This window comes from Rhinopithecus roxellana, chromosome 1, assembly GCF_007565055.1.
Source record: "Rhinopithecus roxellana isolate Shanxi Qingling chromosome 1, ASM756505v1, whole genome shotgun sequence".
Lineage (NCBI taxonomy): Eukaryota > Metazoa > Chordata > Mammalia > Primates > Cercopithecidae > Rhinopithecus > Rhinopithecus roxellana.
In genome coordinates, this window is record NC_044549.1 from 72,637,799 (window position 1) to 72,650,213 (window position 12,415).

Here is a 12,415-nt window from a genome sequence, read left to right on the forward strand (position 1 = left end):
CAATACTTTGGGAGGCCGAGGCAGGCAGTTCACCTGAGGTCCGGAGTTCGAGACCAGCTGGACCAACACGGAGAAACTCTGTCTCAACTAAAAAAAATACAAAGTTAGCCGGGTGTGGTGGTGCATGCCTGCAATCCCAGCTACTCGGGAGGCTGAGGCAAGAGAATCCCTTGAACCCGGGAGGCAGAGGTTGTGGTGAGCCGAGATCGCGCCACTGTACTCCAGCCTGGGCAACAAGAGCAAAACTCCATCTCAAATTAAAAAAAAAAAAAAAGAGAGAAAGAAAAAGAAAAAAAAAAAAAAAAAAAAAACAGAAGAAGAAGAAGAAGATCATTACCTACACAGGAGAATCTTTCATACTGGAAAATCTTCACTTCGTGAAAACCTACCACTCCATCCTGGTTCTTCTCATCATTGTTTACTAAAGGAACATGCTGTCACAGACCAAAAGGAACACATCTCCTACCACCTTTCCCTCCAGGCTCTTCCTTTCCACCTTCCCTAATCTTTTCTCTACTCCAGACAACTAATTCAAAGGTACTGAAAACAGTAGGTCTGCTTCAGCCTCTCCTCCGCCTCTTTTCTCGTAAGTCCCATTCAATGTGACAGAGCAAGGGGCCAGAAAATAAGAAACTCTCCATCAGAGCAGGGCAGTGCTGAAGGTGTGACAGGCCCTCATCTTATTCCATCTTCTTGACAGCGCTGAGAAGGGTGCAGTCCTACTCATACTTCAGATGATAATCTGGAGGCTCATGGACATAGCCCAGGGCTGGCTCAGGCTACACTGCTGGCTGATAGCAGAGATCATGCTGGGGATCCTCACAGCTGACTACACAGCCACTCCGTTACTGAGGAGATACAGACGCAACACTAAGAAGAAGTGGGGAATTCTCCAATAAAATTTCTTCAATCCATATTCAACAAAAAATAACCCAGAAGTGGATTTCATTTGTACCTAAAAAAACAGAACACAGCGTTTCTAACAAGCCAAACCAAATGGGTGTTGAAGGGGTTAAAGCAGTGGTTCTCCAGCACATCTGGTTTTGCTCTTTACAGGACATTTGGCCCTGTCTGAAGACATTATTGGTTGTTAAAACTGGGGAGAAGGGGGTCCTACTGGCAGTTAGTGCTAGGTTATAAAACAGCCTTCTCTTCCTCCTTCAGTTGCCAAAGTCTAAGTGAAGTTGCTTTGCAGATGCAGACAAACTATATAAACATAGAATCCCATTAATTCATGGGCAGTGCTGTTATTTTTTTCAATGCAATCATCTGCCATTTTGGTAAGTGGTATCTATGGCAAAAGTAACTACAGAGAATGTAAGCCATTTTTAAATTTAGAAACAACAAAAATATCTCAGAGCATGTAGACCTAATTCCAACTATCTCCAAGTGATTTTTGAAAACAAATTCGTGTTTATGTAACTATAAGAAAGCTTTTTAAAACACTGCTTTTACACAGGTTCATCATGCCAAGACCCCCTTTGCGTACTGATTGCAAAAATAAAAGCCTAATTAAAAACTCAGGTTGCTGAATGAGTGGAGTTGACAGCCAATGCTAGGGAAAGAAAGGGATTTCCTCCATCACAAAGTCATAACTGGTCCATCTTGCAGCTTCCTAGTTATGATGACTGCTATTCTATGACACAGTGGAAAAGGAACTTTAAACAACCTTGCATCAAATACAAAGTTCACAAAAATGGTATATTAGAATTTTTCATGGCAAAGGTAATACATCAAATGAGATTTCCAGAAAAAGAATGAGGCCCGAGACAATGGGGAAGCTGTGATTAACCACACTGTATTTTTGATGTTTCCTTCATGGCACTCCTCTATAATGAGAGAAGAGCATAATGCTAAAGTTTGTTGAATGAATGAATGAATGAATGACACTTATTGCATATGGTGAGAAACCAATAACGCTGAGAACAATAAAATGCAAAAAGGAACACTACTAACAAGAGTCTGAAATAAGCCCAGGTAACAACTTGGCACACAATAAAGGGCATTTTCTATGTTGCCAGTGGCAACATATTACTCTTTAGGGCTCCAGGCTATTTTTGAAGACATTAAGATTCTACCAGCAAGATGTTTGAACCAAAAAGGATTATGTTCACAAATAGGTGACATGATTAATATTTAAGCAGAAATACAAACAGAGGAAATACCAGGTAAGGTAGAAGTTTTAACTTTACAGGTGACACAGCAAAGACAGACTCAGTAAGCACCATGGCAAATACTTCCCTCCATATGTTGGTAAAGAACATGTGATTTCATTTGAGGAAAATGAAGGAAGGTGGGAACATTTTACACAAGGTAAACTGTCTCAGATAACGGTTTTGAAAATGCTCAGAACTAAAAAATGCTTCTAATGAAGTAGGATGATATCTCTTGCAATAAAGAGAAGCTCAACAAAGTGAGGCTGCAAAACTGATATAAGGACTGGGGGTGAGGGCTGGGGGATGGACAGCATACACTGGGGCTTGTCAGAGGTGTAGTGAGAGCATCAGGAAGAATAGCTAATGAATGCTGGGCTTAATACTTAGGTGATGGGATGATCTGTAGCAAACAACCATGGCACACGTTTACCTATGAAACAAACCTGCACATCCTGCACATGTACCCCTGAACTTAAAGTCGGAATAAAAACTGATATAAGAGAGTATGCTATCATAATTATATTCCTCATAGCAAAGACTTTTCAAATGGGAAACGCTATCCAAAAGTAAGGGTAGGAAACAAACTCCAAAGTTAAGGGCAGAAATGTCTGATGATATATGGTTTCTCTCTCTCTTTTTTTTAAAGCATAAATTAAACAAAAAAGAAAGGAGAAGTTACCAGTTACTGGGATTTTGAGATGGTGGTGAAAAGAAATTCCTAGGAAATGGTTCTACAACAGGCCTGCACATTCATGCATGATATCCTTGCCTTTCTTGGTGTCTTTGTGTATGCTGTCTTTCGGTCTCAAATTCAGTTGCCTTGTGGGCCACAGGTACACAATGGGCAAGAGTAAGGACAGATGCAGGAAATAGCAGGCCAGGGCGAAACTGGGATTGTTGGCTCCAGCTAAATGCATTCAGATCTGAAAATTTTTTTTTAAAAGACCGATTAAAAAATACATGAGTGGGTCATGTCAAATACTGCCCAAGGACCAGTTGGTAACTTTAAATCCTTCCTACATTTCAAAGCACTGCTTTAGTCCAGGTGTTCTTAGCAGAGGGCGATTTTGTCCCTCAGGGAACATCTGTCAATGTCCAGAGATGTTTTTGACTGTCACCATTGGAGAAAGGGGACAGGTATGTGACAGGTACCTACTCAGTAGAGACCAGGGATGCTGTTAAACATCCTGCAATGCACAGGAGGGGTTCCCACAACCAACAACTGTCTGGTCCAAAATCACAAACTGTGGAGGCTGGGGCACTCTGCTCCAGTTCAAGTAGACTCTGTTATCCGCCCCCCATCCCCCACCATTCACCTCTTATCCAAATATGTTCAACACAGACTCAGACTACATGTTACTGCTGGTAAAGCTCACTTGTTAGTCTTGCCTCCCTAACTAGATTGTGAGTATTATTTTCTCCTTATTTCAGAACCGTGCACAAACAATATCCTCAGTCCTCCATGAACAAGTATGGGTCAAATGGAAAGAGGCTTGTCGCTATTATCACTAGGACTATGAAATTAAATAGGAAAGCCTCAAATAAATAGAAATTTCAATGGTTTGCTTTTAGAGGGAAAAACAATCATCAAATCTAGTTCCATCTTCTGCAGTTTACACAGACTAACTCCAAGGCCTACCCCTTCTTGCCTATGTTGCATCTCATCTTCTTCCCCTTCTTAAAGACTTCACTCCTGCAAAGAGGGAGTGCAATGAATCCTCCTTTCTCTTCCAATCATTACTTTCTCCCTGTCTTTTGAGTCATCCTTATCCATACACAAGAACGCTGTAGTATCTCCCATCTTCAAAACAAAACAAAACCCTCTCCTTTGACTCCACACCCCTCTTCAGGACTTGTCCCACTTTGCAGCAGATCTTCTTGAACAGCTTACCCCAATCCCTACCCCACCTCCTTCCCTCTCCAGCCTCTCCAGCCCAAGTGCATTCGCAGCCACATTTCATGGGTCCTGCTCTCAGGGGACGCCAGCCACAGGCAGCGTTTTCACCCTTGCAGGCCTCTACTCCTGGCCCACGAGTGCTGCTAGAATCTCCTTGTAACACTGTCTTCTCCTGGGTTCTGTGATACGACGCTTTCCTGTTCTTTCTCCTATCTGCACTGGCGGTTCCATCTTTACTGGGGTCTCCTGCTCAGTCTGACCCTTGAATGGTGATGTGCCTCAGGGTTCTGTCTTGCACTTTTTCTCTCTCCTTCCCGCTCTTTCCCTCAGTAAACTCATTCAGCCCCATGGCTCTAAATACCCTCTGATTCTGACTTTTACAAACTTAAGTGACTATGGTCCACAATGGGAAATACATTTTGTAACACATTCATACATACACACACATGTGTATGAATGTGTTACAAAATGTATTTCCCATTTTATGAAACATTTGTGTGTATGTATGCATGTATGCATGTGTGGGTATACACACACTGTAAATGTTTCATAAAAAAAGGACTTACCTTCAGTGAGTGTGATATACTCTGATGTTTTCTATTTCACTTCCAAGAAAAACACTGGGTGTAGCCCAATACATTGATTTCACAGCCTAGTAATAGGTCACAGCCCACAGTTTGTAGAATACTCAATGAGACGATAATGCCCCATAAATGTGTATTTCTCCTGACCTAACCTCACAACCACCAAACTCCAGATCCCACACAACTCGCCTACATTTCTGTTTCATTCAGTTGTCAAATGGGCTTTCATAATTAACAAGTGTGAGAAGAAACCCTTGATTTTACAGCTCAAGTCCTACCTACTTCTATCCTAGGATCCACATCTCAACAAAGATTCCTCCCAGGTCAAAAATTCTGGGGTCATTTTGGCTCCCTCCCTTTTCCTTTCCTTCAGTTGTGGTCAGCAAATGTGGCCCATGGGGCACATACGGTTTTCTTGGAACACAACCAACCCATTCCTTCACATATCACCCACTACAAGGGCAGAGTAGAGTAGTGGGGACAGAAACTGTAGGGCCCACAAAGCCTAATATGTCTACCCGTTGGCTCTTTATGGAAGAAGTATGTCCCCCCATTCTACAGTCAACCTATGGAGTCCTGCTGACTATTCTTTAGGTGTCCCAAGTCCCCCACTGCCGTGATCCTCTGTCTGCCCTATAGTCCAAGCTGCTAACACTCTTGCTTGAACTACTGCAAAAGCCCTCACAGGTCTCCCCTTCCACTCCTGCTCCCCTAAAATACATTCTTCACATATATGCCACAGGGACTATCTGAACATGTTACTGAGAGCCTGTCCCTTCACCATGTGAATCTGGACCTCCCACTGCAAATGGAATTCGAACTGCAGGTCTGGCCTCCAGTCTCTGACTTCGGCCATCCCCATTCCCTGCTCCCCTTTCTCCAGGCACACAGGACTCTGTTTCAATTCTTTCTTGGGGTCTTTGCACTAACTGTCCCTTCCTGCTGGAATACCGTTCCCTTCTCTGTGATCACTCAAGTTTCACCTCTAATCTAGAAGAGCCCCCTCACCGCCAGGCCTGCCACACCTGTTCACTTTACCTGCTCTGATTTGCTTCACAGCACTTTTCTTTAGCTGACATGGTTTTGTTCATTTGTTTATTTTTGTGCTTTCCCCCCCTTCCCCTAGAATAAAAGCCTCATGACATCAGGAGCCTGTTTGTTTCATTTGCAGATGACGTTGCTCTATTCGCAGTGCCTAGACGATGACAGGCACGTGATGTTAATGACTTTGTCCCCCAAAAAGAGACAAAAAAGCAACTTCTTTATATTCAAATTCCACACTTAAATAAAAGCACAGCACAATAATTCTACAGCCTGCCAGCCAAGGGAATGAAATTCTATCACTCTTCCAGAAAGGGGAAGGGATGCCACCACACCTTAATGAGAATTATAAATCACACGTGAACACATTTGTAATAAATAATGCATATAAGTAAGTAACTCAATGCATTAAGTTTACCTGCAAGGAGAATGAGACATTGTCTTGTAGAACAAAAGTAAAAGTTTTAGGTGTGCCAACCACTTTGCATTATGAATATAACAGAAATAAAACTCAAATCATCCAGTAAAGTCTGAGTTGCATACAAATGTTAAATTTACCAAAGCTTGCTTAAGTTTAAAAACCATGAGATCAAAAAACCATAAAGAAACCAGAGTTCCTTAAGATGTGAAAGTGAGGAATAATTTTTATGCATTATGTAATGAAAGACAGAATCAAAATAGAAACATTTTTATATTTATCTCATCTCTTGCTGTAAGTCATCTCAAATATAAATGTGACCTATCAGTCTACAAAGAATTCTCAAATAAAATCCCTGATAACTTTAAGCCATGGCAATAAATCAAAATAGCAACTTAAAACTGCATTATGAATAAAGGCCAGAAGGCTCCTTTAATACCAAATTGGAATGCCATCCTGTTTAGCATGGTGGAAGTGCTAGGAAATTTGCTAATTTTAACTTGAACAACTTTTAACAGCTAGAAGATGTTAGGCAGCACGTTGGATGTCACAAGAGGACTCAACTTATAAAATTATTAGAAAATACAAGCGCCATAGATAAGTGGTGAGTGAGGTCAATTAGTTTGAGATACTTAATCAATGAATCAGATAAACACACCAAGGAGACTAAAGTCTCCCCTTTAAAATAGACTTCTGACAAACTGTAACTTGCTGATAGCTCATATGGCAGATTATACATATTTGATATATAAAACTTTTAGTTGCGTTTTTCTTGTGTTTTGAAGTTTCTTCCATTTTTTGGATTAAAGCTACTTTAATGAAATAATTTAATTTAAGCTCCTTATATAACATCAGTCTAGTATAAAAGCTGAGATGCTTCCCGGCCAGGTGGAGGTCCTGTAATCCGCTTATAAGCTTGATGACACCATGCCAGGATAGAGAAAGTCGAGATTGCCCCCAAGCACTTATACTTTACAAGTCTTAAATCCTCTAAGTGTCAATTCCTTGCATCCCCTAACATCCAGTTAACACATATAAAGAACTCGGAGCAGTGACTAAACATGGAAATGATGTAATAAACAGGACCTATGTTTATTACTCTCTGCATAAAAAGAAATCCATTAACCATGAAGGTGCCTTCAATTCCATATTTTTCTTCTATTCAAATGTATGAAAACAAAAGAAAGGGTAAAATAAAGGATCTCAGTCTCTCACTTCTGAGGGTGAAACAATTAAAATCTCTAGAATTGTGCTGTGTACACTTGATCTTAGCCAAAAGGCCAAGAAGCGATAGAACTGTGCTGTGTAACAGCACTTCCAGCGATGGTGGAAATGTTCTCTATCTACACTGTCCAATACTGTAGCCACTCGCCACATGTGGCTACTGAGCTCCTGAAGTGTGGCCAGATGGACTGAGAAACTGAAATTTAAATCTTACATAATTTTAATCACGAGATAGTGGCTACTTTACAAGATGCTGGAGAACAGGCTTTGGAACCAACATGATTCCCTGACATGAAGCTTCCTATCTTGGCCTACGGACACAATGAACAATGCATCTACTAGTTGTTCAGGTCAGCCTGTGAACTGAGCACACAGCTATTGCAAGCAAACAGACCTGGGTTCAGAGTCAGAATCCGTCACCTTTTAGCTGTGTGACTGGGGGGTGGTCAGTCTCCCACTGCCCATTTCCTCAGCTATTATAATGCTCACACCTCAGAAAGTTCTCTCAGGATTAGCACTTATGAAAACAAAGGGTCCTGCATTAACTCATCTTTTCATTCAATGCAGACAATTTTCTGAACACCTATAATGGGCTAGGCACCATTTTAGGCAGCAGGGATAATGTAGTGATTGCAACCAAGTTCCTTCTCTCAGGGGGATCACAGGTAGGTATAGTGCCTAAGAAAGATCATGAGAGCAGACAGCGATCATGGGAGATGCTGCTTGATTTAGGAGGAATGGTCAGAGCAGAGTTCTCAGATGAAAGGGGATGAAATAACCTCTGAGCCAAGGCCTGAAGGATGTGAGTGAGGAGGTCCTGTGGCTACCTAGGAGGAAAAAGTACAGACAGAGGGAGATATAAGTGCTAGGGCCCTGACACAGGACTTTGGAGTTCACGCTTAATGATGGGAAGCTATTCTGACATGAGGACTGCCTTGATCTGATGTACTTTAAAGCACTGTAGCCGGAGGGCAGACTGGAGGAAGCACTGAGACCTGTTGCCAGGTCACTGCAAGGCCAGGTGCCCTACAATGGGTGGTAGAGGCCAGGGAAGGGGTGAGAGGTAAACCAAGTATGAGTACACTGAGAAGGGAGAACTGGCTGATGGGAACATATAGGGTATTTGCTGATGGGAACATATAGGGCTCCAACATTATTAAGATATCACTCTATACACAACCTGAATTCCCCTTTCTGGGGCCCTACAGCTCAATCTGAGACATTGTGGCAGTCAAGCACTTAAGCAGTACAATGCACAATTCATTCTCTGGTCCAAGACCAGAGGGCAAAGAGGAGAAGTGCCTGATCACCCGGGTTTAACTCTCTGTGCATGGCTCACTGTGGTTCTAATTATGATGGTTTTGTATCATTTCAGAAACACACATGTGCGCGCGCGCACACACACACACAGAAGAGCTAATGCTAGTGATGCACTTTGGTAATTAGATTACATACTGCTTTCTCTGTTTGGACTGATGATGATTTAATGAACTAAATATCATCAGTAAATTTTGATGAGAATTAAGAGGCATCACTTTGCCCATAGACTTCAGGCTTTACTCATTTCTTTATGCATAAGATACAGTCATCAACAATTATGGTACTGGAGGAATTTCTTGCCTGTAAGGCAGGAGGCTGTTGGGCAGAGTGGTTAAGCACTGTCTAGGGCCAGAATTTCTAGGTTCCAATCCTAGCTTTGCCACTAACCAGCTAATTTGGGTAAACCACAGAAACTCCCTGGGCCTCAGCTTCCTCTTCTCTAAAATGGAGCTAAGATTGTATTTACTTCAGAGGACTCTTATGAATTATATGTAAAATGTCTAGAAGCATGCCTGGCACATTGTAGAAGCATTTACTGTTTTCATTACAAATTTTATGCAGGTTTTCCCAACTAAAACAGAATTTTCTCCTTTGCTTTATACTAATTCATACCAAATTAAGCTGTGGGGTTTCAGCAACTAAAACAAAAACAATTCCTTCTTGTATTTTGTCCTAGCATAGAAGTTAACAATCACTGCCTTCATTTCACAAGGATCCAACCCATCATCACATTGCAAATTGGTGGCAGTTTCAATGTGGTTGCAACAATGAAGTCTTGAAAGGTTTTATTTACCTTCTTGGGCATCTGTCTGTGCATGAATGTATGTATGTGTACTGCATGTATCATGGTAACATAGCTGGAACATAGTAAGTAATCAGGAAATGACAGTAGTAACACTATCATTACCATCACCACCACCATTTTCTTATCTGTTTTGCCTTTTAACTCATTATCATTTTTCTAGAGTTATGAAGTGTGCTTATAAAGCTAGAGGATTAATCTTCTATTGTGACTGGTGGATCAAGTTTAATTTATTCAGCTATGATTTACTGAGACCTTATCGCTTGCCAGGTTCCCCAGGAAGTGCCAGGGACACAAGAGTAAGAGTCAGACACACTACTGCCCTCTGGGAATTTTAACATTCCATGAATTTATAATCAGACCTTGAAATTATTTAGTGGCCTGACCAAAGTATTCAGTATATATGGTTTGTGCAAACTAGAAAGGAAAATATCACTTCCATTACTGTTGTGATCAGAAAAAGCCAGTGGGAGATGGCACTCTAAATGAGCATCTCCATTCAGACAGCAAGTCCCCCTTCTATTCTCCTCGGAAGTAGAAAAACGTAGAATGTGGGAACTGAAATGGATCTTAGGGAAGACTGAGAAATCTGTCACTTACAAAACAGACTTTAAAAGATGAACATTACTCAGAAATGAAAATATTACGTAAGCTTTATAAACTTATTTTCATCCAACTTATAGGTCAAAGAATCAAAACCAGAAGGGACCGTGGAGGCAGAAGCCTAACATTTTTTGCAACTCTGGTTGTACATCAGAATCACCAGTGGTACCTGGGCAACACAATGAGACCCCGTCTCTACAAAACAATTTTTTAAAAGAGATTAGTCACACATGATGGCACATGCCTGTAGTCCTAGCTATTCAGGAGGCTAAGGCAGGAGGATCACTTGAGCCCAGGAGTTTGAGGTTGTGATGGGCCATGAACATGCACTCCAGCCTGGGCAGAAGAGCAGGACCCTGTATCAAGAGGAGAAAAAAAAAAAAAAAACCTACCAGTAGAACTTCTAAAAAAACAAACAAACAAACAAACAAAAAAAAAAAAAACAAAAAACAGATGCCTGAATATCATACAAGCTGTATGGCCCAGCTAGAACTTTTTATAAAAAATAAAATACAAATCCTTCCCCACCCAGTTGCTACTATTGCTTTATCATGTGATGACTACTATGTCAGGAACTGGCACAAATGCTACCTTATTTATTTAATCTATGTACATCATGCCCATTTTTTTCAGAAGTCTAACTAAGCTCAGAGAAGCCAAGTGACTTGCCTAAAGTCACAATGCAAGTAACGCAGGAGCAGGATTTAAACTTGCATCCTCTGGCTCCAGAGTCCTGTGGTCTCTCCTCCATGCATAAAATCTGAGCCAGAAAGGAGTGCCTGAAACATTCTCTAGCTCAAAACATTCATCTTTTAGATTAAAAAAATAAGTGTCAGGGTAGAAGTAGTACCCTTCTCAAGCACATACAGCAGCTTACGGGCAGAGTTTGTACTCAAGGTCAGCTCCTGGCATCCCGAGTTCACTTTTCTTTTTAATACATGCCTTCTTTCAAAAGTAAAACATAGGATCTTCACTTGCATACAGTGTTGCCAAATCTTTTCTTGAAACAAGAGTGTTGTGACTCAACATGAAATTACGTCTTAAAGAGTGTCACACCTACTGATAGGTGTGAATTTGCTGAATATCCAAAATATTTGACACAGAGGGGCACAGGTAGTTATGCTATCTACAATGAGCCTTCTTTTAAAAAAGTAAAAAATCTTTATGGGACAAGTTCGATAGCTTTTACAAATTAAAAATAAAAATCCACAAACTAACTTGATTTTCCAAACACTTCAAAGAAGTCTCTACATGCACACTGGTGTCAGGTGACAGAATTTCTGAATGCAGATGCTGTGTTCAAAATAAAAGGATAAAAAGCACTTTCCTGACTGCACAGCAGAGAGGGGAGGAGTAAGGACACACAGTTGGAAGTGGGGGAACCAGACACAGAAAGGAGCTGCCCTTTAAAAATCTGAGTGATCGACTGGCAAACAGGGAGATGTTGATGAAGAGATTTGTAAGCAATTCAGGACTGGTCCTGGCTACTTGGGAGTACAGATGAACACCGCACAGCAGCTCTAAGCCTGACTGAGGAAACTAACCCTGGACATTTACAAATGATATTTCAACCTTCAGCTCGATTTCCAGATGAGGGAAGGGGGATGGACTAAAAATACTAAAAATGAAATGTATTAGATCTTGACAAGAACAAATGTCAAAAACAAGCTCTAGAGATTAGGAATTAAAATGGATGCTACAAACATAAAAGCCAGTTCTGTCCCAAAGTAAAAATGGCCCGTTCTTTAAAGCACAGAAAGCCACAACCTCATGACAGGAATTCCTGAGACTCGTGGAAGAGTGTAGATGAGTTTATCAGTCATCTTACTAGCAGTTACAAAATAAATTAGATTTATTAGAAAGAATCGGTGAAGTGGCCATTTACTTTCTCATTCAACCTAGCTGTTGTCTTGTACCTTCATCAAGCCTTCTCATTACATCCCCGCTATACAGAAGAGATGATGAAATGTCAGCCCTGATTCAAGCAACTAATGTATGGCAGAAACAAATATATTTATATGCCTTCCAGAAAGATTAATAGTATCTGGTGCTAGCCTGCCAAGTGCAGATGTACAAACTTTCTATCCTATACATAAATCAAACACAAGACATATGGTGTATTTTAAAGACTGCTGATGTCACAGTGATTTTAAATTACTCATGTTCTGAAATAAACCATGTAGATGTTGATGAATATGGCAATATATTCTGGATTTTTCATATAAATGTTATAAAATGTAACAGCATTAAGAAGAAGATGGCATTGGGAATTAAGAAGAGAGAATGCAAACATATTTAAAATCAAGGAGTATAGTCAGGCGTAGCGGCTCATGCCTGTGATTCTAGCACTTCGGGAGGCTGAGGCAGGTG

The 12,415-nt window shown here is 40.9% G+C and overlaps 1 protein-coding gene and 1 pseudogene across 19 annotated transcripts in view; both read right to left on the bottom strand.

Moving 5' to 3' along the window:
• Positions 1-12,415, bottom strand: part of MAGI1 (membrane associated guanylate kinase, WW and PDZ domain containing 1) — a 677,305-nt gene that overhangs the window by 63,381 nt on the left and 601,509 nt on the right. The window lies entirely within an intron of this gene.
• On the bottom strand, positions 7,225-7,388 carry LOC115892301 (annotated as a pseudogene).